The 20672-nt window shown below is 39.2% G+C and overlaps 14 non-coding genes across 14 annotated transcripts; all 14 read left to right on the top strand.

The window, feature by feature from the left end:
• The first annotated feature begins 719 nt into the window (after positions 1–719).
• On the top strand, positions 720–802 carry trnal-cag. The gene has a single exon. It is a non-coding gene; the product is annotated as a tRNA-Leu (tRNA).
• A 733-nt stretch (positions 803–1535) lies between these two features.
• On the top strand, positions 1536–1618 carry trnal-cag. Its single transcript has one exon. It is a non-coding gene; the product is annotated as a tRNA-Leu (tRNA).
• A 1227-nt stretch (positions 1619–2845) lies between these two features.
• trnal-cag lies at positions 2846–2928 on the top strand. Its single transcript has one exon. It is a non-coding gene; the product is annotated as a tRNA-Leu (tRNA).
• Positions 2929–4455: 1527 nt separating this feature from the next.
• trnal-cag lies at positions 4456–4538 on the top strand. The gene has a single exon. It is a non-coding gene; the product is annotated as a tRNA-Leu (tRNA).
• Positions 4539–5052: 514 nt separating this feature from the next.
• Positions 5053–5135, top strand: trnal-cag. The gene has a single exon. It is a non-coding gene; the product is annotated as a tRNA-Leu (tRNA).
• Positions 5136–6176: 1041 nt separating this feature from the next.
• Positions 6177–6259, top strand: trnal-cag. The gene has a single exon. It is a non-coding gene; the product is annotated as a tRNA-Leu (tRNA).
• Positions 6260–6399: 140 nt separating this feature from the next.
• On the top strand, positions 6400–6482 carry trnal-cag. The gene has a single exon. It is a non-coding gene; the product is annotated as a tRNA-Leu (tRNA).
• A 1826-nt stretch (positions 6483–8308) lies between these two features.
• Positions 8309–8391, top strand: trnal-cag. Its single transcript has one exon. It is a non-coding gene; the product is annotated as a tRNA-Leu (tRNA).
• Positions 8392–8607: 216 nt separating this feature from the next.
• Positions 8608–8690, top strand: trnal-cag. The gene has a single exon. It is a non-coding gene; the product is annotated as a tRNA-Leu (tRNA).
• A 1263-nt stretch (positions 8691–9953) lies between these two features.
• trnal-cag lies at positions 9954–10036 on the top strand. The gene has a single exon. It is a non-coding gene; the product is annotated as a tRNA-Leu (tRNA).
• A 1531-nt stretch (positions 10037–11567) lies between these two features.
• Positions 11568–11650, top strand: trnal-cag. The gene has a single exon. It is a non-coding gene; the product is annotated as a tRNA-Leu (tRNA).
• Positions 11651–13328: 1678 nt separating this feature from the next.
• trnal-cag lies at positions 13329–13411 on the top strand. Its single transcript has one exon. It is a non-coding gene; the product is annotated as a tRNA-Leu (tRNA).
• Positions 13412–13633: 222 nt separating this feature from the next.
• Positions 13634–13716, top strand: trnal-cag. Its single transcript has one exon. It is a non-coding gene; the product is annotated as a tRNA-Leu (tRNA).
• Positions 13717–18225: 4509 nt separating this feature from the next.
• Positions 18226–18308, top strand: trnal-cag. The gene has a single exon. It is a non-coding gene; the product is annotated as a tRNA-Leu (tRNA).
• The last annotated feature ends 2364 nt before the right edge of the window (positions 18309–20672 follow it).

Genomic DNA, 20672 nt, shown 5'->3' with positions numbered 1-20672 from the left:
ACTTATATTATTTTGTCGTTATATTATATTATATTATTATATTAAGAATTTACGATCTTGGGTCGTAATTATTGCACCACCTTATGATATCTATGATGATTTCCACAGAAATTAGGCTTTTGTAAGTCAGGATGGCCGAGCGGTCTAAGGCGCTGCGTTCAGGTCGCAGTCTACACTGGAGGCGTGTGTTCGAATCCCACTTCTGACAGAAAGAGTTTATTACCGGTTGAAAGCCGGTATGATGATAATAATATGATCTTGGGAAATATATAATAAAACAACAACAACAATTGAACTTATATTATTTTGTCGTTATATTATATTATATTATTATATTAAGAATTTACGATCTTGTGTCGTAATTATTGCACCACCTTATGATATCTATGATGATTTCCACAGAATTTAGGCTTTTGTAAGTCAGGATGGCCGAGCGGTCTAAGGCGCTGCGTTCAGGTCGCAGTCTCCACTGGAGGCGTGGGTTCGAATCCCACTTCTGACTGAAAATGTTTATTACCGGTTGAAAGCCGGTATGATGATAGTAATATGATGTTGGGAAAAAAATAATATAACAACAACAACAATTGTTGGAATTATATTATTTTGTCGTTGTTATATTATATTATATTATTATATTAAGAATTTACGATCTTGTGTTGTAATTATTGCACCACCTTATGATATCTACGATGATTTCCACAGTATTTAGGCTTTTGTAAGTCAGGATGGCCGAGCGGTCTAAGGCGCTGCGTTCAGGTCGCAGTCTCCACTGGAGGCGTGGGTTCGAATCCCACTTCTGACAGAAAGTGTTTATTACATAATAATTTATTATTATAATAAAACAACAACAACATTTGTTGGAATTATATTATTTTGTCGTTGTAATTATTGCACCACCATATGATATCTACGATGATTTCCACAGAATTTAGGCTTTTGTAAGTCAGGATGGCCGAGCGGTCTAAGGCGCTGCGTTCAGGTTGCAGTCTCCACTGGAGGCGTGGGTTTGAATCCCACTTCTGACTGAAAGTGTTTATTACCGGTTGAAAGCCGGTATAATGATAATAATATGATGTTGGGAAATATATAATAAAACAACAACAACAATTGAACTTATATTATTTTGTCGTTATATTATATTATATTACTATATTAAGAATTTACGATCTTGTGTCGTAATTATTGCACCACCTTATGATATCTACGATGATTTCCACAGTATTTAGGCTTTTGTAAGTCAGGATGGCCGAGCGGTCTAAGGCGCTGCGTTCAGGTCGCAGTCTCCACTGGAGGAGTGGGTTAGAATCCCACTTCTGACAGAAAGAGTTTATTACCGGTTGAAAGCCGGTATGATGATAGTAATATGATGTTGGGAAAAAAATAATATAATATAACAACAATTGTAGGAATTATATTATTTTGTCGTTGTTATATTATATTATATTATTATATTAAGAATTTACGATCTTGTGTTGTAATTATTGCACCACCTTATGATATCTACGATGATTTCCACAGTATTTAGGCTTTTGTAAGTCAGGATGGCCGAGCGGTCTAAGGCGCTGCGTTCAGGTCGCAGTCTCCACTGGAGGCGTGGGTTCGAATCCCACTTCTGACAGAAAGAGTTTATTACCGGTTGAAAGCCGGTATGATGATAATAATATGATGTTGGGAAATATATAATAAAACAACAACAACAATTGAACTTATATTATTTTGTCGTTATATTATATTATATTATTATATTAAGAATTTACGATCTTGTGTCGTAATTATTGCACCACCTTATGATATCTATGATGATTTCCACAGAATTTAGGCTTTTGTAAGTCAGGATGGCCGAGCGGTCTAAGGCGCTGCGTTCAGGTCGCAGTCTACACTGGAGGCGTGTGTTCGAATCCCACTTCTGTCAGAAAGTGTTTATTACATAATAATGTATTAATATAATATAACAACAACAACAATTGTTGGAATTATATTATTTTGTCGTTGTTATATTATATTATTATATTAAGAATTTACGATCTTGTGTTGTAATTATTGCACCACCTTATGATATCTACGATGATTTCCACAGAATTTAGGCTTTTGGAAGTCAGGATGGCCGAGCGGTCTAAGTCGTTCAGGTCGCAGTCTCCACTGGAGGTGTGGGTTCGAATCCCACTTCTGACAGAAAGTGTTTATTACCGGTTGAAAGCTGGTATGATGATAGTAATATGATGTTGGGAAAAAAATAATATAATACAACAACAATTGTTGGAATTATATTATTTTGTCGTTGTTATATTATATTATATTATTAAGAATTAACGATCTTGTGTTGTTATTATTGCACCACTACGATGATTTTCCACAGTATTTCAGGTCGCAGTCTCCACTGGAGGCGTGGGTTCGAATCCCACTTCTGACAGAAAGTGGTTATTACCCTTTGAAAGCCGGTATGATGATAATAATATGATGTTGGGAAATATATAATAAAACAACAACAACAATTGTTGGAATTATATTATTTTGTCGTTGTTATATTATATTATTATATTAAGAGTTAATGATCTTGTGTTGTTATTATTGCACCACCTTATGATATCTACGATGATTTCCACAGTATTTAGGCTTTTGTAAGTCAGGATGGCCGAGCGGTCTAAGGCGCTGCGTTCAGGTCGCAGTCTACACTGGAGGCGTGGGTTCGAATCCCACTTCTGACAGAAAGTGTTTATTACATAATAATTTATTATTATAATAAAACAACAACAACAATTTTTGGAATTATATTATTTTGTCGTTGTAATTATTGCACCACCATATGATATCTACGATGATTTCCACAGAATTTAGGCTTTTGTAAGTCAGGATGGCCGAGCGGTCTAAGGCGCTGCGTTCAGGTCGCAGTCTCCACTGGAGGCGTGGGTTCGAATCCCACTTCTGACAGAAAGTGTTTATTACATAATAATTTATTATTATAATAAAACAACAACAACAATTTTTGGAATTATATTATTTTGTCGTTGTAATTATTGCACCACCATATGATATCTACGATGATTTCCACAGAATTTAGGCTTTTGTAAGTCAGGATGGCCGAGCGGTCTAAGGCGCTGCGTTCAGGTTGCAGTCTCCACTGGAGGCGTGGGTTCGAATCCCACTTCTGACAGAAGGTGTTTATTACCGGTTGAAAGCCGGTATGATGATAGTAATATGATGTTGGGAAAAAAATAATATAATATAACAACAACAATTGTTGGAATTATATTATTTTGTCGTTATATTATATTATTATATTAAGAATTTACGATCTTGTGTTGTAATTATTGCACCACCTTATGATATCTACGATGATTTCCACAGAATTTAGGCTTTTGTAAGTCAGGATGGCCGAGCGGTCTAAGGTTCAGGTCGCAGTCTCCACTGGAGGCGTGGGTTCGAATCCCACTTCTGACAGAAAGTGTTTATTACCTTTTAAAAGCCGGTATGATGATAATAATATGATGTTGGGAAATATATAATAAAACAACAACAACAATTGTTGGAATTATATTATTTTGTCGTTATATTATATTATTATATTAAGAATTAACGATCTTGTGTTGTTATTATTGCACCACTACGATGATTTCCACAGTATTTAGGCTTTTGAAAGTCAGGATGGCCGAGCAGTCTAAGGCGCTGCGTTCAGGTCGCAGTCTCCACTGGAGGCGTGGCTTCGAATCCCACTTCTGTCAGAAAGTGTTTATTACATAATAATTTATTATTATAATAAAACAACAACAACAATTGTTGGAATTATATTATTTTGTCGTTGTAATTATTGCACCACCATATGATATCTACGATGATTTCCACAGTATTTAGGCTTTTGAAAGTCAGGATGGCTGAGCAGTCTAAGGCGCTGCGTTCAGGTCGCAGTCTCCACTGGAGGCGTGGGTTCGAATCCCACTTCTGACAGAAAGTGTTTATTACCGGTTGAAAGCCGGTATGATCATAGTAATATGATGTTGGGAAAAAAATAATATAATATAACAACAACAACAATTGTTGGAATTATATTATTTTGTCGTTATATTATATTATATTATTATATTAAGAATTAACGATCTTGTGTTGTTATTATTGCACCACTACGATGATTTCCACAGTATTTAGGCTTTTGAAAGTCAGGATGGCCGAGCAGTCTAAGGCGCTGCGTTCAGGTCGCAGTCTCCACTGGAGGCGTGGGTTCGAATCCCACTTCTGACAGAAGGTGTTTATTACCGGTTGAAAGCCGGTATGATGATAGTAATATGATGTTGGGAAAAAAATAATATAATATAACAACAACAACAATTGTTGGAATTATATTATTTTGTCGTTGTTATATTATATTATATTATTATATTAAGAATTTACGATCTTGTGTTGTTATTATTGCACCACTGTATGATATCTACGATGATTTCCACAGAATTTAGGCTCTTGGAAGTCAGGATGGCCGAGCGGTCTAAGGCGCTGCGTTCAGGTCGCAGTCTCCACTGGAGGCGTGGGTTCGAATCCCACTTCTGACAGAAAGTGTTTATTACCGGTTGAAAGCCGGTATGATGATAGTAATATGATGTTGGGAAAAAAATAATATAATATAACAACAACAACAATTGTTGGAATTATATTATTTTGTCGTTGTTATATTATATTATATTATTATATTAATAATTTACGATCTTGTGTTGTAATTATTGCACCACCATATGATATCTACGATGATTTCCACAGAATTTAGGCTTTTGTAAGTCAGGATGGCCGAGCAGTCTAAGGTTCAGGTCGCAGTCTCCACTGGAGGCGTGGGTTCGAATCCCACTTCTGACAGAAAGTGTTTATTACCGGTTGAAAGCCGGTATGATGATAGTAATATGATGTTGGGAAAAAAATAATAAAATATAATAACAATTGTAGTAATTATATTATTTTGTCGTTGTTATATTATATTATATTATTATATTAAGAATTTACGATCTTGTGTTGTAATTATTGCACCACCTTATGATATCTACGATGATTTCCACAGTATTAAGGCTTTTGTAAGTCAGGATGGCCGAGCGGTCTAAGGCGCTGCGTTCAGGTCGCAGTCTCCACTGGAGGCGTGGGTTCGAATCCCACTTCTGACAGAAAGTGTTTATTACCGGTTGAAAGCCGGTATGATGATAATAATATGATGTTGGGAAAAAAATAATATAATATAACAACAATTGTAGGAATTATATTATTTTGTCGTTATATTATATTATATTATTATATTAAGAATTTACGATCTTGTGTTGTAATTATTGCACCACCATATGATATCCACGATGATTTCCACAGAATTTAGGCTTTTGTAAGTCAGGATGGCCGAGCAGTCTAAGGTTCAGGTCGCAGTCTCCACTGGAGGCGTGGGTTCGAATCCCACTTCTGACAGAAAGTGTTTATTACCGGTTGAAAGCCGGTATGATGATAGTAATATGATGTTGGGAAAAAAATAATATAATACAACAACAATTGTTGGAATTATATTATTTTGTCGTTGTCATATTATATTATATTATTAAGAATTAACGATCTTGTGTTGTTATTATTGCACCACTACGATGATTTTCCACAGTATTTCAGGTCGCAGTCTCCACTGGAGGCGTGGGTTCGAATCCCACTTCTGACAGAAAGTGGTTATTACCCTTTGAAAGCCGGTATGATGATAATAATATGATGTTGGGAAATATATAATAAAACAACAACAACAATTGTTGGAATTATATTATTTTGTCGTTGTTATATTATATTATTATATTAAGAGTTAATGATCTTGTGTTGTTATTATTGCACCACCTTATGATATCTACGATGATTTCCACAGTATTTAGGCTTTTGTAAGTCAGGATGGCCGAGCGGTCTAAGGCGCTGCGTTCAGGTCGCAGTCTACACTGGAGGCGTGGGTTCGAATCCCACTTCTGACTGAAAATGTTTATTACCGGTTGAAAGCCGGTATGATGATAGTAATACGATGTTGGGAAAAAAATAATATAATATAACAACAACAATTGTTGGAATTATATTATTTTGTCGTTGTTATATTATATTATATTATTATATTAAGAATTTACGATCTTGTGTTGTAATTATTGCACCACCTTATGATATCTACGATGATTTCCACAGTATTTAGGCTTTTGTAAGTCAGGATGGCCGAGCGGTCTAAGGCGCTGCGTTCAGGTCGCAGTCTCCACTGGAGGCGTGGGTTCGAATCCCACTTCTGACAGAAAGTGTTTATTACATAATAATTTATTATTATAATAAAACAACAACAACAATTTTTGGAATTATATTATTTTGTCGTTGTAATTATTGCACCACCATATGATATCTACGATGATTTCCACAGAATTTAGGCTTTTGTAAGTCAGGATGGCCGAGCGGTCTAAGGCGCTGCGTTCAGGTCGCAGTCTCCACTGGAGGCGTGGGTTCGAATCCCACTTCTGACAGAAAGTGTTTATTACATAATAATTTATTATTATAATAAAACAACAACAACAATTTTTGGAATTATATTATTTTGTCGTTGTAATTATTGCACCACCATATGATATCTACGATGATTTCCACAGAATTTAGGCTTTTGTAAGTCAGGATGGCCGAGCGGTCTAAGGCGCTGCGTTCAGGTTGCAGTCTCCACTGGAGGCGTGGGTTCGAATCCCACTTCTGACAGAAGGTGTTTATTACCGGTTGAAAGCCGGTATGATGATAGTAATATGATGTTGGGAAAAAAATAATATAATATAACAACAACAATTGTTGGAATTATATTATTTTGTCGTTATATTATATTATATTATTATATTAAGAATTTACGATCTTGTGTTGTAATTATTGCACCACCTTATGATATCTACGATGATTTCCACAGTATTTAGGCTTTTGTAAGTCAGGATGGCCGAGCGGTCTAAGGTTCAGGTCGCAGTCTCCACTGGAGGCGTGGGTTCGAATCCCACTTCTGACAGAAAGTGTTTATTACCTTTTAAAAGCCGGTATGATGATAATAATATGATGTTGGGAAATATATAATAAAACAACAACAACAATTGTTGGAATTATATTATTTTGTCGTTATATTATATTATTATATTAAGAATTAACGATCTTGTGTTGTTATTATTGCACCACTACGATGATTTCCACAGTATTTAGGCTTTTGAAAGTCAGGATGGCCGAGCAGTCTAAGGCGCTGCGTTCAGGTCGCAGTCTCCACTGGAGGCGTGGCTTCGAATCCCACTTCTGTCAGAAAGTGTTTATTACATAATAATTTATTATTATAATAAAACAACAACAACAATTGTTGGAATTATATTATTTTGTCGTTGTAATTATTGCACCACCATATGATATCTACGATGATTTCCACAGTATTTAGGCTTTTGAAAGTCAGGATGGCTGAGCAGTCTAAGGCGCTGCGTTCAGGTCGCAGTCTCCACTGGAGGCGTGGGTTCGAATCCCACTTCTGACAGAAAGTGTTTATTACCGGTTGAAAGCCGGTATGATCATAGTAATATGATGTTGGGAAAAAAATAATATAATATAACAACAACAACAATTGTTGGAATTATATTATTTTGTCGTTATATTATATTATATTATTATATTAAGAATTAACGATCTTGTGTTGTTATTATTGCACCACTACGATGATTTCCACAGTATTTAGGCTTTTGAAAGTCAGGATGGCCGAGCAGTCTAAGGCGCTGCGTTCAGGTCGCAGTCTCCACTGGAGGCGTGGGTTCGAATCCCACTTCTGACAGAAGGTGTTTATTACCGGTTGAAAGCCGGTATGATGATAGTAATATGATGTTGGGAAAAAAATAATATAATATAACAACAACAACAATTGTTGGAATTATATTATTTTGTCGTTGTTATATTATATTATATTATTATATTAATAATTTACGATCTTGTGTTGTTATTATTGCACCACTACGATGATTTCCACAGTATTTAGGCTTTTGAAAGTCAGGATGGCCGAGCAGTCTAAGGCGCTGCGTTCAGGTCGCAGTCTCCACTGGAGGCGTGGGTTCGAATCCCACTTCTGACAGAAGGTGTTTATTACCGGTTGAAAGCCGGTATGATGATAGTAATATGATGTTGGGAAAAAAATAATATAATATAACAACAACAACAATTGTTGGAATTATATTATTTTGTCGTTGTTATATTATATTATATTATTATATTAATAATTTACGATCTTGTGTTGTTATTATTGCACCACTGTATGATATCTACGATGATTTCCACAGAATTTAGGCTCTTGGAAGTCAGGATGGCCGAGCGGTCTAAGGCGCTGCGTTCAGGTCGCAGTCTCCACTGGAGGCGTGGGTTCGAATCCCACTTCTGACAGAAAGTGTTTATTACCGGTTGAAAGCCGGTATGATGATAGTAATATGATGTTGGGAAAAAAATAATAAAATATAATAACAATTGTAGTAATTATATTATTTTGTCGTTGTTATATTATATTATATTATTATATTAAGAATTTACGATCTTGTGTTGTAATTATTGCACCACCTTATGATATCTACGATGATTTCCACAGTATTAAGGCTTTTGTAAGTCAGGATGGCCGAGCGGTCTAAGGCGCTGCGTTCAGGTCGCAGTCTCCACTGGAGGCGTGGGTTCGAATCCCACTTCTGACAGAAAGTGTTTATTACCGGTTGAAAGCCGGTATGATGATAATAATATGATGTTGGGAAAAAATAATATAATATAACAACAATTGTAGGAATTATATTATTTTGTCGTTATATTATATTATATTATTATATTAAGAATTTACGATCTTGTGTTGTAATTATTGCACCACCATATGATATCCACGATGATTTCCACAGAATTTAGGCTTTTGTAAGTCAGGATGGCCGAGCAGTCTAAGGTTCAGGTCGCAGTCTCCACTGGAGGCGTGGGTTCGAATCCCACTTCTGACAGAAAGTGTTTATTACCGGTTGAAAGCCGGTATGATGATAGTAATATGATGTTGGGAAAAAAATAATATAATACAACAACAATTGTTGGAATTATATTATTTTGTCGTTGTCATATTATATTATATTATTAAGAATTAACGATCTTGTGTTGTTATTATTGCACCACTACGATGATTTTACACAGTATTTCAGGTCGCAGTCTCCACTGGAGGCGTGGGTTCGAATCCCACTTCTGACAGAAAGTGGTTATTACCCTTTGAAAGCCGGTATGATGATAATAATATGATGTTGGGAAATATATAATAAAACAACAACAACAATTGTTGGAATTATATTATTTTGTCGTTGTTATATTATATTATTATATTAAGAGTTAATGATCTTGTGTTGTTATTATTGCACCACCTTATGATATCTACGATGATTTCCACAGTATTTAGGCTTTTGTAAGTCAGGATGGCCGAGCGGTCTAAGGCGCTGCGTTCAGGTCGCAGTCTACACTGGAGGCGTGGGTTCGAATCCCACTTCTGACTGAAAATGTTTATTACCGGTTGAAAGCCGGTATGATGATAGTAATACGATGTTGGGAAAAAAATAATATAATATAACAACAACAATTGTTGGAATTATATTATTTTGTCGTTGTTATATTATATTATATTATTATATTAAGAATTTACGATCTTGTGTTGTAATTATTGCACCACCTTATGATATCTACGATGATTTCCACAGTATTTAGGCTTTTGTAAGTCAGGATGGCCGAGCGGTCTAAGGAGCTGCGTTCAGGTCGCAGTCTCCACTGGAGGCGTGGGTTCGAATCCCACTTCTGACAGAAAGTGTTTATTACATAATAATTTATTATTATAATAAAACAACAACAACAATTTTTGGAATTATATTATTTTGTCGTTGTAAATATTGCACCACCATATGATATCTACGATGATTTCCACAGAATTTAGGCTTTTGTAAGTCAGGATGGCCGAGCGGTCTAAGGCGCTGCGTTCAGGTCGCAGTCTCCACTGGAGGCGTGGGTTCGAATCCCACTTCTGACAGAAAGTGTTTATTACATAATAATTTATTATTATAATAAAACAACAACAACAATTTTTGGAATTATATTATTTTGTCGTTGTAATTATTGCACCACCATATGATATCTACGATGATTTCCACAGAATTTAGGCTTTTGTAAGTCAGGATGGCCGAGCGGTCTAAGGCGCTGCGTTCAGGTTGCAGTCTCCACTGGAGGCGTGGGTTCGAATCCCACTTCTGACAGAAGGTGTTTATTACCGGTTGAAAGCCGGTATGATGATAGTAATATGATGTTGGGAAAAAATAATATAATATAACAACAACAATTGTTGGAATTATATTATTTTGTCGTTATATTATATTATATTATTATATTAAGAATTTACGATCTTGTGTTGTAATTATTGCACCACCTTATGATATCTACGATGATTTCCACAGTATTTAGGCTTTTGTAAGTCAGGATGGCCGAGCGGTCTAAGGTTCAGGTCGCAGTCTCCACTGGAGGCGTGGGTTCGAATCCCACTTCTGACAGAAAGTGTTTATTACCTTTTAAAAGCCGGTATGATGATAATAATATGATGTTGGGAAATATATAATAAAACAACAACAACAATTGTTGGAATTATATTATTTTGTCGTTATATTATATTATTATATTAAGAATTAACGATCTTGTGTTGTTATTATTGCACCACTACGATGATTTCCACAGTATTTAGGCTTTTGAAAGTCAGGATGGCCGAGCAGTCTAAGGCGCTGCGTTCAGGTCGCAGTCTCCACTGGAGGCGTGGCTTCGAATCCCACTTCTGTCAGAAAGTGTTTATTACATAATAATTTATTATTATAATAAAACAACAACAACAATTGTTGGAATTATATTATTTTGTCGTTGTAATTATTGCACCACCATATGATATCTACGATGATTTCCACAGTATTTAGGCTTTTGAAAGTCAGGATGGCTGAGCAGTCTAAGGCGCTGCGTTCAGGTCGCAGTCTCCACTGGAGGCGTGGGTTCGAATCCCACTTCTGACAGAAAGTGTTTATTACCGGTTGAAAGCCGGTATGATCATAGTAATATGATGTTGGGAAAAAAATAATATAATATAACAACAACAACAATTGTTGGAATTATATTATTTTGTCGTTATATTATATTATATTATTATATTAAGAATTAACGATCTTGTGTTGTTATTATTGCACCACTACGATGATTTCCACAGTATTTAGGCTTTTGAAAGTCAGGATGGCCGAGCAGTCTAAGGCGCTGCGTTCAGGTCGCAGTCTCCACTGGAGGCGTGGGTTCGAATCCCACTTCTGACAGAAGGTGTTTATTACCGGTTGAAAGCCGGTATGATGATAGTAATATGATGTTGGGAAAAAAATAATATAATATAACAACAACAACAATTGTTGGAATTATATTATTTTGTCGTTGTTATATTATATTATATTATTATATTAATAATTTACGATCTTGTGTTGTTATTATTGCACCACTGTATGATATCTACGATGATTTCCACAGAATTTAGGCTCTTGGAAGTCAGGATGGCCGAGCGGTCTAAGGCGCTGCGTTCAGGTCGCAGTCTCCACTGGAGGCGTGGGTTCGAATCCCACTTCTGACAGAAAGTGTTTATTACCGGTTGAAAGCCGGTATGATGATAGTAATATGATGTTGGGAAAAAAATAATATAATATAACAACAACAACAATTGTTGGAATTATATTATTTTGTCGTTGTTATATTATATTATATTATTATATTAATAATTTACGATCTTGTGTTGTAATTATTGCACCACCATATGATATCTACGATGATTTCCACAGAATTTAGGCTTTTGTAAGTCAGGATGGCCGAGCAGTCTAAGGTTCAGGTCGCAGTCTCCACTGGAGGCGTGGGTTCGAATCCCACTTCTGACAGAAAGTGTTTATTACCGGTTGAAAGCCGGTATGATGATAGTAATATGATGTTGGGAAAAAAATAATAAAATATAATAACAATTGTAGTAATTATATTATTTTGTCGTTGTTATATTATATTATATTATTATATTAAGAATTTACGATCTTGTGTTGTAATTATTGCACCACCTTATGATATCTACGATGATTTCCACAGTATTAAGGCTTTTGTAAGTTAGGATGGCCGAGCGTCCAAGGCGCTGCGTTCAGGTCGCAGTCTCCACTGGAGGCGTGGGTTCGAATCCCACTTCTGACAGAAAGTGTTTATTACCGGTTGAAAGCCGGTATGATGATAATAATATGATGTTGGGAAAAAAATAATATAATATAACAACAATTGTAGGAATTATATTATTTTGTCGTTATATTATATTATATTATTATATTAAGAATTTACGATCTTGTGTTGTAATTATTGCACCACCATATGATATCCACGATGATTTCCACAGAATTTAGGCTTTTGTAAGTCAGGATGGCCGAGCAGTCTAAGGTTCAGGTCGCAGTCTCCACTGGAGGCGTGGGTTCGAATCCCACTTCTGACAGAAAGTGTTTATTACCGGTTGAAAGCCGGTATGATGATAGTAATATGATGTTGGGAAAAAAATAATATAATTCAACAACAATTGTTGGAATTATATTATTTTGTCGTTGTCATATTATATTATATTATTAAGAATTAACGATCTTGTGTTGTTATTATTGCACCACTACGATGATTTTCCACAGTATTTCAGGTCGCAGTCTCCACTGGAGGCGTGGGTTCGAATCCCACTTCTGACAGAAAGTGGTTATTACCCTTTGAAAGCCGGTATGATGATAATAATATCCATCCATCCATCCATTATCACCCGCTTATCCGGGGGAAAAAAATAATATAATATAACAACAACAACAATTGTTGGAATTATATTATTTTGTCGTTGTTATATTATATTATATTATTATATTAATAATTTACGATCTTGTGTTGTTATTATTGCACCACTGTATGATATCTACGATGATTTCCACAGAATTTAGGCTCTTGGAAGTCAGGATGGCCGAGCGGTCTAAGGCGCTGCGTTCAGGTTGCAGTCTCCACTGGAGGCGTGGGTTCGAATCCCACTTCTGACAGAAGGTGTTTATTACCGGTTGAAAGCCGGTATGATGATAGTAATATGATGTTGGAAAAAAAATAATATAATATAACAACAACAATAATTGTTGGAATTATATTATTTTGTCGTTGTTATATTATATTATATTATTATATTAATAATTTACGATCTTGTGTTGTTATTATTGCACCACTGTATGATATCTACGATGATTTCCACAGAATTTAGGCTCTTGGAAGTCAGGATGGCCGAGCGGTCTAAGGCGCTGCGTTCAGGTCGCAGTCTCCACTGGAGGCGTGGGTTCGAATCCCACTTCTGACAGAAGGTGTTTATTACCGGTTGAAAGCCGGTATGATGATAGTAATATGATGTTGGGAAAAAAATAATATAATATAACAACAACAACAATTGTTGGAATTATATTATTTTGTCGTTGTTATATTATATTATATTATTATATTAATAATTTACGATCTTGTGTTGTTATTATTGCACCACTGTATGATATCTACGATGATTTCCACAGAATTTAGGCTCTTGGAAGTCAGGATGGCCGAGCGGTCTAAGGCGCTGCGTTCAGGTCGCAGTCTCCACTGGAGGCGTGGGTTCGAATCCCACTTCTGACAGAAAGTGTTTATTACCGGTTGAAAGCCGGTATGATGATAGTAATATGATGTTGGGAAAAAAATAATATAATATAACAACAACAACAATTGTTGGAATTATATTATTTTGTCGTTGTTATATTATATTATATTATTATATTAATAATTTACGATCTTGTGTTGTTATTATTGCACCACTGTATGATATCTACGATGATTTCCACAGAATTTAGGCTCTTGGAAGTCAGGATGGCCGAGCGGTCTAAGGCGCTGCGTTCAGGTCGCAGTCTCCACTGGAGGCGTGGGTTCGAATCCCATTTCTGACAGAAAGTGTTTATTACCGGTTGAAAGCCGGTATGATGATAATAATATGATGTTGGGAAAAAAATAATATAATATAACAACAATTGTAGGAATTATATTATTTTGTCGTTATATTATATTATATTATTATATTAAGAATTTACGATCTTGTGTTGTAATTATTGCACCACCATATGATATCCACGATGATTTCCACAGAATTTAGGCTTTTGTAAGTCAGGATGGCCGAGCGGTCTAAGGTTCAGGTCGCAGTCTCCACTGGAGGCGTGGGTTCGAATCCCACTTCTGACAGAAAGTGTTTATTACCGGTTGAAAGCCGGTATGATGATAGTAATATGATGTTGGGAAAAAAATAATATAATACAACAATTGTTGGAATTATATTATTTTGTCGTTGTCATATTATATTATATTATTAAGAATTAACGATCTTGTGTTGTTATTATTGCACCACTACGATGATTTTCCACAGTATTTCAGGTCGCAGTCTCCACTGGAGGCGTGGGTTCGAATCCCACTTCTGACAGAAAGTGGTTATTACCCTTTGAAAGCCGGTATGATGATAATAATATCCATCCATCCATCCATTATCACCCGCTTATCCGGGGTCGGGTCGCGGTGGCAGCAGGTTCAGCAGGCCGACCCAGGCTTCCCTCTCACCCGCAGCACTTTCCAGCTCATTCTGGGGGATCCCGAGGCGTTCCAAGGCCAGCCGGGAGATATAATCCCTCCAGCGTGTCCTCGGTCTTCCCCGGGGCCTCCTACCAGTTGGACGTGCCCGGAAAACCTCTAATGGGAGGCGTCCAGGAGGCATCCTAACTAGATGCCCGAACCACCTCAGCTGACTCCTTTCGACACGAAGGAGCAGCGACTCGACTCCAAGCTCCCCCCTGATGTCCGAGCTCCTTACCCTATCTCTAAGGCTGAGCCCGGCCACCCTACGGAGGAAGCTCATTTCGGCCGCTTGTATCCGAGATCTCGTTCTTTCGGTCACGACCCAGAGTTCGTGACCATAGGTGAGGGTTGGAACGTAGACCGACCAGTAAATGGAGAGCTTTGCCTTCCGGCTCAGCTCCCTCTTCACTAAGACGGACCGGTACAGCGCCTGTTTTACTGCTGCAGCCGCACCGATCCGCCTATCGATCTCCCGCTCCACCTTACCCTCACTCGTGAACAAGACCCCGAGATACTTGAACTCCTTCGCTTGGGGTAGGCAGTTTGCCCCCACCTGGAGGGAGCAATCCGCCGGTTTCCGGCAGAGCACCATGGCCTCAGATTTGGAGGTGCTAACTCTCATCCCTGCCGCTTCGCACTCGGCTGCAAAACGCCCCAGTGAATGCTGGAGGTCACGGTCCGAGGAGGCAAACAGGACCACATCATCCGCAAACAGCAGAGAGGCGATCCCGAGACTCCCGAACCGGATCCTCTCCGCCCCCTGGCTGCGCCTAGATATCCTGTCCATGAAGGTCACGAAGAGGACCGGTGATAAAGGGCAGCCCTGGCGGAGGCCAACACCCACCGGGAACGTGTCTGACTTACTACCGAGGAGACGAACACAGCTCCTACTGCAGGCATACAGAGACCGGATGGCCCGTGCCAACGGGTCCGGCACCCCATACTCCCGCAGCACCCCCCACAAAAACCCCCGAGGGACCCGGTCGAAAGCCTTCTCCAGGTCTACAAAGCACATGTAAACTGGTTGGGCAAACTCCCAGGACCCCTCCAGTAATCTTGCGAGGGTAAAGAGCTGGTCCACTGTTCCACGACCGGGACGGAATCCGCACTGTTCGTCCTGAATCTGAGGTTCGACAAGCGGTCGGAGCCTCCTCTCCAGCACCCTGGCATAAGCTTTTCCCGGGAGGCTGAGCAGTGTGATACCACGATAGTTGGAGCACACTCTCCGGTCCCCCTTCTTGAAGATGGGAACCACCACCCCGGTCTGCCAGTCCATGGGCACTGTTCCCGACCCCCATGCGACACTGAAAAGGCGTGTCAACCAAGACAGCCCAACAATGTCCAGCGCTTTCAGCATCTCAAGGCGGATCTCATCCACCCCTGGCGCCTTGCCACCAAGGAGCTTTTTGACTACCTTAGCGACCTCTGCCAGGGATATGGGTGAATCCACCCCAAAGTCTTCCGGCGCTGCCCCCTCTCCGGGGGACATGTTGGCCGGGTTTAGGAGTTCCTCAAAGTGCTCTTTCCACCGCCCGACGATGTCCCCAGTCCGGGTCAGCAGTTCCCCCCCCCTGCTGAGAACAGCCTGGGGTAGACCCTGCTTTCCCTTCCTGAGCCGTCGGATGGTTTGCCAGAACTTCCTTGAGGCCAACCGAAAGTCCTTCTCCATGGCCTCCCCGAACTCCTCCCATGCCCGAGTTTTAGCCTCCGCGACTGTCCACTCGGATTCCATGTCCCCAGCCTCCCTCGGGATTTGTGAGAAGTTCTTCCGGAGGTGGGAGTTGAAGACCTCCCGGACAGGATTCTCTGCCAGACGTTCCCAGTTCACCCTCACTACACGTTTGGGCTTGCCAGGTCTCTCTAGCCGAGTCCCCCGCCATCTGATCCAACTCACCACCAGGTGGTGATCAGTTGACAGCTCTGCTCCTCTCTTCACCCGAGTGTCCAAGACATACGGCCGCAGATCAGATGATACGATTACAAAGTCGATCATTGATCTCCGGCCTAAGGTGTTCTGGTACCAGGTACACTTATGAGCCACCTTATGTTCGAACATGGTGTTTGTTATGGACAAACTGTGGCTAGCACAGAAGTCCAACAACAAAACACCATTCGGGTTCAGATCGGGCAAGCCGTTCCTCCCAATCACGCCCCGCCAGGTTTCTCTGTCATTGCCCACGTGAGCGTTGAAGTCTCCCAGGAGAACTATGGAGTCGGCAGGCGGCGCCCTTTCCAGGACCCCTCCCACCGACTCCAAGAAGGCCGGATACTCCGAAATGCTGTTCGGTGCATAAGCACAAACAACAGTCAGAGCCTTACTCCCCGCAACCCGTAGGCGCAGGGAGGCGACCCTCTCGTTCCCCGGGGAAAACTCCAACACAGCGGCGCTCAGCCGGGGGCTCGTGAGTATCCCCACTCCCGCCCGGCGCCTCTCACCCTGGGCAACTCCAGAAAAGGACAAAGTCCAACCCTTCTCCAGGAGCTTGGTTCCAGAGCCCATGCTGTGCGTGGAGGTGAGCCCAACTATATCTAGCTGGTACCCCTCCACCTCCTGCACCAGCTCCGGCTCTTTCCCCGCTAGTGAGGTGACGTTCCACGTCCCTAGAGCTAGTCTATGCTGCCGGCGATCGGCCCGCCCAGGTCTCCCGCCTGGCCCGCCGCCCGGTCTACATAGCACCCGACCCCGATAATTCTCCCTGCGGGTGGTGGGTCCACAGGGTGACAGCTGCTCCATGTTGTTCTTTCGGGCTGAGCCCGACCGGGCCCCATGGGCGAAAGCCCGGCCACCAGACGCTCGCCGACGAGCTCCCCTCCTGGGTCTGGCTCCGGGAGGGTGCCACGGTTTCCCTTGTCCGGGCAAGGTGGCTACAATCCGTGGGCTGCTTATCATCAGGGTTTGTTGAACCGCTCTTAGTCTGGGCTCTCCCCCGAGACCTGTTTGCCTTGGGAGACCCTACCAGGGGCTGACGCCCCGGACAACATAGCTCCCAGGATCACTGAGCCACTCAAACTCCTCCACCACGTTAAGGTGGCGATTCATAGGAGGATTCATAGGAGGATAATAATATGATGTTGGGAAATATATAATAAAACAACAACAACAATTGTTGGAATTATATTATTTTGTCGTTGTTATATTATATTATTATATTAAGAATTAATGATCTTGTGTTGTTATTATTGCACCACTGTATGATATCTACGATGATTTCCACAGAATTTAGGCTTTTGTAAGTCAGGATGGCCGAGCGGTCTAAGGCGCTGCGTTCAGGTTGCAGTTTCCACTGGAGGCGTGGGTTCGAATCCCACTTCTGACAGAAGGTGTTTATTACCGGTTGAAAGCCGTTATGATGATAGTAATATGATGTTGGGAAAAAAATAATATAATATAACAACAACAATTGTTGTAATTATATTATTTTGTCGTTGTTATATTATATTATTATATTAAGAATTAACGATCTTGTGTTGTAATTATTGCACCACATTATAATATCTACGATGATTTCCACAGAATTTAGGCTTTTGTAAGTCAGGATGGCCGAGCGGTCTAAGGCGCTGCGTTCAGGTCGCAGTCTCCACTGGAGGCGTGGGTTCGAATCCCACTTCTGACAGAAAGTGTTTATTACCGGTTGAAAGCCGGTATGATGATAGTAATATGATGTTGGGAAAAAAATAATATAATATAACAACAATTGTAGGAATTATATTATTTTGTCGTTGTTATATTATATTATATTATTATATTAAGAATTTACGATCTTGTGTTGTAATTATTGCACCACCTTATGATATCTACGATGATTTCCACAGTATTTAGGCTAAGAAGAATTTAGGCTTTTGGAAGTCAGGATGGCCGAGCGGTCTAAGTCGTTCAGGTAGCAGTCTCCACTGGAGGCGTGGGTTCGAATCCCACTTCTGACAGAAAGTGTTTATTACCGGTTGAAAGCCGGTATGATGATAGTAATATGATGTTGGGAAAAAAATAATATAATACAACAACAATTGTTGGAATTATATTATTTTGTCGTTGTTATATTATATTATATTATTAAGAATTAACGATCTTGTGTTGTTATTATTGCACCACTACGATGATTTTCCACAGTATTTCAGGTCGCAGTCTCCACTGGAGGCGTGGGTTCGAATCCCACTTCTGACAGAAAGTGGTTATTACCCTTTGAAAGCCGGTATGATGATAATAATATGATGTTGGGAAATATATAATAAAACAACAACAACAATTGTTGGAATTATATTATTTTGTCGTTGTTATATTATATTATTATATTAAGAATTAATGATCTTGTGTTGTTATTATTGCACCACTGTATGATATCTACGATGATTTCCACAGAATTTAGGCTTTTGTAAGTCAGGATGGCCGAGCGGTCTAAGGCGCTGCGTTCAGGTTGCAGTCTCCACTGGAGGCGTGGGTTCGAATCCCACTTCTGACAGAAGGTGTTTATTACCGGTTGAAAGCCGGTATGATGATAGTAATATGATGTTGGGAAAAAAATAATATAATATAACAACAACAACAATTGTTGGAATTATATTATTTTGTCGTTGTTATATTATATTATTATATTAAGAATTAACGATCTTGTGTTGTAATTATTGCACCACATTATAATATCTACGATGATTTCCACAGAATTTAGGCTTTTGTAAGTCAGGATGGCCGAGCGGTCTAAGGCGCTGCGTTCAGGTCGCAGTCTCCACTGGAGGCGTAGGTTCGAATCCCAACTTCTGACAGAAAGTGTTTATTACCGGTTGAAAGCCGGTATAATGATAGTAATATGATGTTGGGAAAAAAATAATATAATATAACAACAATTGTAGGAATTATATTATTTTGTCGTTGTTATATTATATTATATTATTATATTAAGAATTTACGATCTTGTGTTGTAATTATTGCACCACCTTATGATATCTACGATGATTTCCACAGTATTTAGGCTAAGAAGAATTTAGGCTTTTGGAAGTCAGGATGGCCGAGCGGTCTAAGTCGTTCAGGTAGCAGTCTCCACTGGAGGCGTGGGTTCGAATCCCACTTCTGACAGAAAGTGTTTATTACCGGTTGAAAGCCGGTATGATGATAGTAATATGATGTTGGGAAAAAAATAATATAATACAACAACAATTGTTGGAATTATATTATTTTGTCGTTGTTATATTATATTATATTATTAAGAATTAACGATCTTGTGTTGTTATTATTGCACCACTACGATGATTTTCCACAGTATTTCAGGTCGCAGTCTCCACTGGAGGCGTGGGTTCGAATCCCACTTCTGACAGAAAGTGGTTATTACCCTTTGAAAGCCGGTATGATGATAATAATATGATGTTGGGAAATATATAATAAAACAACAACAACAATTGTTGGAATTATATTATTTTGTCGTTGTTATATTATATTATTATATTAAGAATTAATGATCTTGTGTTGTTATTATTGCACCACTGTATGATATCTACGATGATTTCCACAGAATTTAGGCTTTTGTAAGTCAGGATGGCCGAGCGGTCTAAGGCGCTGCGTTCAGGTTGCAGTCTCCACTGGAGGCGTGGGTTCGAATCCCACTTCTGACAGAAGGTGTTTATTACCGGTTGAAAGCCGGTATGATGATAGTAATATGATGTTGGGAAAAAAATAATATAATATAACAACAACAACAATTGTTGGAATTATATTATTTTGTCGTTGTTATATTATATTATTATATTAAGAATTAACGATCTTGTGTTGTAATTATTGCACCACATTATAATATCTACGATGATTTCCACAGAATTTAGGCTTTTGTAAGTCAGGATGGCCGAGCGGTCTAAGGCGCTGCGTTCAGGTCGCAGTCTCCACTGGAGGCGTAGGTTCGAATCCCAACTTCTGACAGAAAGTGTTTATTACCGGTTGAAAGCCGGTATAATGATAGTAATATGATGTTGGGAAAAAAATAATATAATATAAC

This window comes from Cyclopterus lumpus, chromosome 22, assembly GCF_009769545.1.
Source record: "Cyclopterus lumpus isolate fCycLum1 chromosome 22, fCycLum1.pri, whole genome shotgun sequence".
NCBI classification, from domain to species: domain Eukaryota; kingdom Metazoa; phylum Chordata; class Actinopteri; order Perciformes; family Cyclopteridae; genus Cyclopterus; species Cyclopterus lumpus.
Note: the sequence above shows the minus strand (reverse complement) of the source record. Positions and strands in the feature narration are given on the sequence as shown.